This window comes from Pristiophorus japonicus, unplaced genomic scaffold (assembly GCF_044704955.1).
Source record: "Pristiophorus japonicus isolate sPriJap1 unplaced genomic scaffold, sPriJap1.hap1 HAP1_SCAFFOLD_33, whole genome shotgun sequence".
Classification (NCBI taxonomy): Eukaryota; Metazoa; Chordata; class Chondrichthyes; family Pristiophoridae; genus Pristiophorus; species Pristiophorus japonicus.
In genome coordinates this window covers 3,993,985-3,998,948 of record NW_027253106.1, presented here as the reverse complement: position 1 = coordinate 3,998,948, position 4,964 = coordinate 3,993,985, and the positions used below count along the sequence as shown (strand labels likewise).

Below are 4,964 nucleotides of genomic sequence, written 5' to 3'. Positions count from 1 at the left end.
CTGATTCCTGGGATGTTGCGATTGTTCGATGACAAGAGATTGAGTAGACCATGAATATACTCGCTCGAGTTTCGAATAATGACAGCTGAACTCATTGAAATATGCAACAATATTGCAGTGCTTGACAGCATAAATGCAGAGAGGACGTTTTACTCTGTCTTGCGAGTCGAGAACCAGGGGGCACTGTCTCAGAATAAAAGATCTTCTATTTAGGACGGAAATCAGGAGAAACGTTTACACTCAGAGGATGGTGATTTTTTTTAATTATATACAACATAAGGCTGTGGAGGCTCAGTCTTTGAATATATAAATGACAGCGATCAATAGATTATGGGATATTAAGGGCAGTAAGGGATGATCATATTAAATGGTGGAGCAGGCTCGAGGGGCCGTATGGCTCCTATTTCTTATGTTCCTTTGACTAATACACATCAACATCCTGGGCGTCACCATTAACAAAGTAGATGTGGGCAATCCTGGCGAGCTCAGTCTGTAGAGCATGAGATTTTTAATTTTAAGGTCATGTGTGCGAGCCCCACCTTGCGTGAATTATTTTCCTTAAACTTTTATGTTACTTTCACGCGAATTAACCCACACATTCAAAAAGTAGTTAGATTTGTCCCTTATGTCTAAAACGATCAATGGGTATGGAGAGAAAGCAGGAAAGGGGTACTGAGGGAATGATCAGCTATGATCATCGTGAATGGTGGTGCAGGCTCCAAGGGCCGAATGGCCTACTACTGCACCTATTTTCTATGTTTCTAAGTTTCCCCTTGTGGGGAAGTCTAGAACTTGGGGGCACAGTTTCAAAATAAGGGGTCATAAGAACAGAAGAAGTCGGAGCAGGAGTAGGCCACATGGTCCCTCGATCCTGCTCCACCATTCAATACGATCATGGCTGATCCCCATAACCCCTTATTCCCTGAAGGTTTAAGGGTCGCCCATTTAAAACGGAGATGAGGAGGAATTTCTTCTCTTCGAGGGTGGTGAATCTTTGGAGCTCTCTGCCCCAGAGAGCTGTGGAGGCTGGGTCATTGAATATATTTCAGCTGGAGATGGACAGATTTTTGGACGAGGCCATATGGATTGAATTGGTGAACAGAAAAGGGGCAATCACACGACTGGGAATGTACGGGACACCCCCGAACATCCAGAGGGAGATATAGGGTCTGGTTATTGTGATTCAGCAAGGAAACTATCGATCCTGGAGAACAAATACTCTGTTCCAAAGGAAACGGACCCAGCCTCTCCAATTGATCAGTTCATTAATGATGTTTTCGCGTGAAAGCAACAGAAAAGTTTAACAAAATTTATTCGCCCAACCCTGAACCCACGACCCTGAGATTAAAAGTCTCAAGCTTTACCGATTGAGCTAGCCTGGCTGGGCAAATGTGGCATCCTTGACGTATGTCAAATATTATGGGTGGATTAATGATGATTGAAATCATGATTGAGTATCTCACAAACTTGAATTATGGAGTTCATTCAGTTCGCATTTCTTTAATTGTGCAAAAGAAGATTGTGGGTTATTTAATGATGTTTTTCCATGAAAGCTGCATTAAATTAAAATAAATGTAATCCCCTGACGTGGGGCTCGGACCCACGACCCTGAGATTAAAAGTCTCATACTCTACCGACTGAGCTAGCCGGGCTTCCGCCCAACGCAGGTTTTTATCGCTCATTGCAGCCAGGCGCCTGTTGGCTCCGCCCCAGATGTTGAAACTTGCTGTTGAAACTTGTGTAGTGTTTATCACGTTTGCTTTACACGCAAAAGGTCCCTGGTTCAATCCCGGGCAGAAACATTATGTTTAAACTTTCTGTGGATGAACAATCGGAGGCGAGTTTAGTCTCCCGGAAAATGCTGCCTGATCTGCTGAGATTTCCAGCATTTGCTGTTTTTATTTGCAATTTATTCTCCTGGCAAAAGGGCTCCCTTATTCATTAATTGCTCTTTATTTCACTTCAATAAATGGATAACATTGACTGAGAAAAAACGGATCCACCGGGGACCTTTTGCGTGTGAGGCCAACGTGATATCCGCTACACTGCAGCCCATCAAAGGGCGATAAACCACTGAAAATAAAGGATGAGCTGACAAATATCAGGGGCAGTGCAGTCTGGTCAACGTCACACCCTCCTTTCTTATTCAGCAGAGGCATGAACGGGAGTCAGACGCCACAAAGTTTCATTAAAGACACAAATACAAGTAACACTTGCAAATCTTTTCAGTGTAAAATTCTTTCACTTTATTTGAAATCCTATTGCGTTGAATCTGCAAATACGCACGGTGGGATATTATCTTCACGACTGATTGTATTTTGTGTGCACGATCGGAATAACCGGTGCTGTTAAATTTGATAATAAATTTGCCCCAGATACCTGAAGACTTTGAACCAGAAAGCTAAAATACAGTGAGTAAAATGGGATATGGTTTTTGAGTTAAGATGCAAAGCACAGGACAAATGATTGAAGTATGGACTGTTCCTGCGTTAGCATTTGTTTGATTGTGCAACAGAAGGTGAGGGGTTAATTATTGATGGTTTCCCGTGAAAGCAAGAGAAAAGTTTAAGAAGAAATCATACGGTGCCTGTCAGGTGAGCGCTGCCTGTGATACCTGGTGGGAATGGGAGGGGATTTTAAAGCCCCTTGTATGCAGAACCTTCATATAGTAAAACATCTCCAGCTCACTGTGTAGGTCTCATGGTGCAACGGTAGTGTGTCTGAATCCAGATCCGAAGGTTGTGTGTTCACATCACTTCGGGGTCACTGTTCTCTTGGATATTTTTCTTCCAGAATTATTATTTCCTTGGCTGTTTGGCAATAACCAGACCCTTGCTCCAAGGTCTGTCGAACTGTTTCCCCGGTGTCAGGCAGAGATACGATTTCTGCCCTCACTTATTTCTTGTGACAGGACACAAAAGTTCAAAAACAACCTGCAGGTGGCAATAGGCAGCACTGAACATTCAGGATGGCCGAGCGGTGTAAGGTGCTGTGTTCAGGTCACTGTTTCCTCTGGAAATGTCGGTTTATGTCCCACTTCTGATATTTCTTATATTTAATCATTAAGCGTAATCCATTTGTTTTGTCACCACCAACTTCTTAAAAGTACGATTCAGCGGTCCACCTGCTCGCTTAACATTTCTGTCTGACCTGGTACTGAAGTTTATTCATTCTTTTGTAGACCGGCAATCATATATTTTGCCCTGAGCATGTGAGGAACTTTTATCCCGATCTCATTGGGTTTAATTTTGGTAATCTGGTGCTAAAAGTGGAGATGTTTCTGCAGTGTAATGGTTAACACGTTCGCCTCACAAACGAAAGCACCTCGGGGGCAAATTTTTTCTGGAGCTTTCTCATGCATGTTCAGAGGAGAGTTTGTTCTCCTGTGAAAGGTCAAGAAATCATACGAACGTAAGCGTTAGGAACAGGTGTCAGCCAATCGTCTCATTTTCAAGTTTTCAAGATCTTTCCGCCCGGTTTCGGACCGGGGACCTTTCGTGTGTGAGGCGAATGTGATATCTACTTCACTACGGAAACACTGTGATATAATCTATCTGAGGATAAAACCACAGCTCTAACCGACACAGCTAGCCGAGAATTCTGGAACTTGTTTTAAGAGAATAGAATGAGGGTGCTATATTAGGAAGGCTGTAAGTGTGGCCTTCGACAGCGTGGACAATTTTCCACGCCGCGGGAACCTACTATCAGCAAGGGCAGTTATCGATGACGAGGTCCAACACCACCTCCAGTGTGACAGCGCAGCCTTCGATCACCTGAGGAGGAGAGTGTTTGAAGACCAGGATGTCATATCTGGCACCAGGCTTATGGTGTGCAGGACGGTGGTGATACCTGCCCCGCAGTATGGCTCCGAGACATGGATTATATACAGCAAACATCTCAAATCACTGGAGAAATACCACCAGGGCTGTCTCCGCAAGATCCTGCAAATCCCCTGGGAGGACAGACGCACCAACATCAGTGTTCTCGCTCAGGCCAACATCCCCAGCACTGAAGCACTGACCACACTCGACCAGCTCCGCTGGGCGGGCCACATTGTCCACATGCCCGACACGAGACTACCTAAGCAAGCGCTCTACTCAAAATTCCGACACGGTAAGCGACCCCCAGGTGAGCAGTGTAATTTATTTCACACTACTGTATATAACTGTACCTTACCATGCTATACATGACTGTAACTAGATATGACCTGTAACCACAAGCATACTTTACCACCAGGGATGCACTTGCAGGAGACACTGCATACCTGTTCCACACAGGTATATAAAGGCAGGTCTCAGGCAAGTGTGGCACTCAAGAGCTGTGAAATAAAGGTGCAGGTCAAAAGTGACCTTGAATTCAGCATGTGCCTCGTGTAAGTCTGTACTGCAGGGTCAGGACTTTAAAGTGGCGACGAGTTACGGGATCACAGAATCCACAGAATGGCTACCAACGGCTCAGATGAGAAATATAATGCTGGAGACAATTGGGAGGACTTTATAGAAAGACTCCAGCAAAGCTTTGTAACCAAAGACTGGTTAGGCGACGATATGGCAGACAAGAGAAGAGCCCATCTCTTGACCAGCTGTGGCTCGAAAATATACGCCTTAATGAAGGACTTGCTGGCACCCGAGAAACCAGCAAGCAAGTCGTTTGAGGAGTTGAGCACACTTGTGAGAGACCACCTGAAGCAAGCGAGCAGCCTGCATATGGCCAGGCACAGGTTCTACAACTACAGACGCTGTGTGGCCCAGAGCATACCCGACTTTGTGGCGGAACTTCGGACGTTGGCTAGTTTATGTGTGTTCTCCAATGAACTAAAGAGAGAAGTACTGAGAAACTTTTTTATTGAAGGAATAGGCCACGCAGGCATATTCCGAAAGCTTATAGAGACCAAGTACTTGACCCTAGAGGCAGGAGCACTGATTGCACAGACATTCTTGGCAGGAGAAGAAGAAACAAGGTTG

At 44.9% G+C, this 4,964-nt stretch overlaps 1 non-coding gene across 1 annotated transcript; it reads right to left on the bottom strand.

Annotated features, from left to right (window-relative positions):
• Positions 1-1,579: 1,579 nt before the first annotated feature.
• On the bottom strand, positions 1,580-1,652 carry trnak-uuu (transfer RNA lysine (anticodon UUU)). Its single transcript has one exon. It is a non-coding gene; the product is annotated as a tRNA-Lys (tRNA).
• Positions 1,653-4,964: the final 3,312 nt, after the last annotated feature.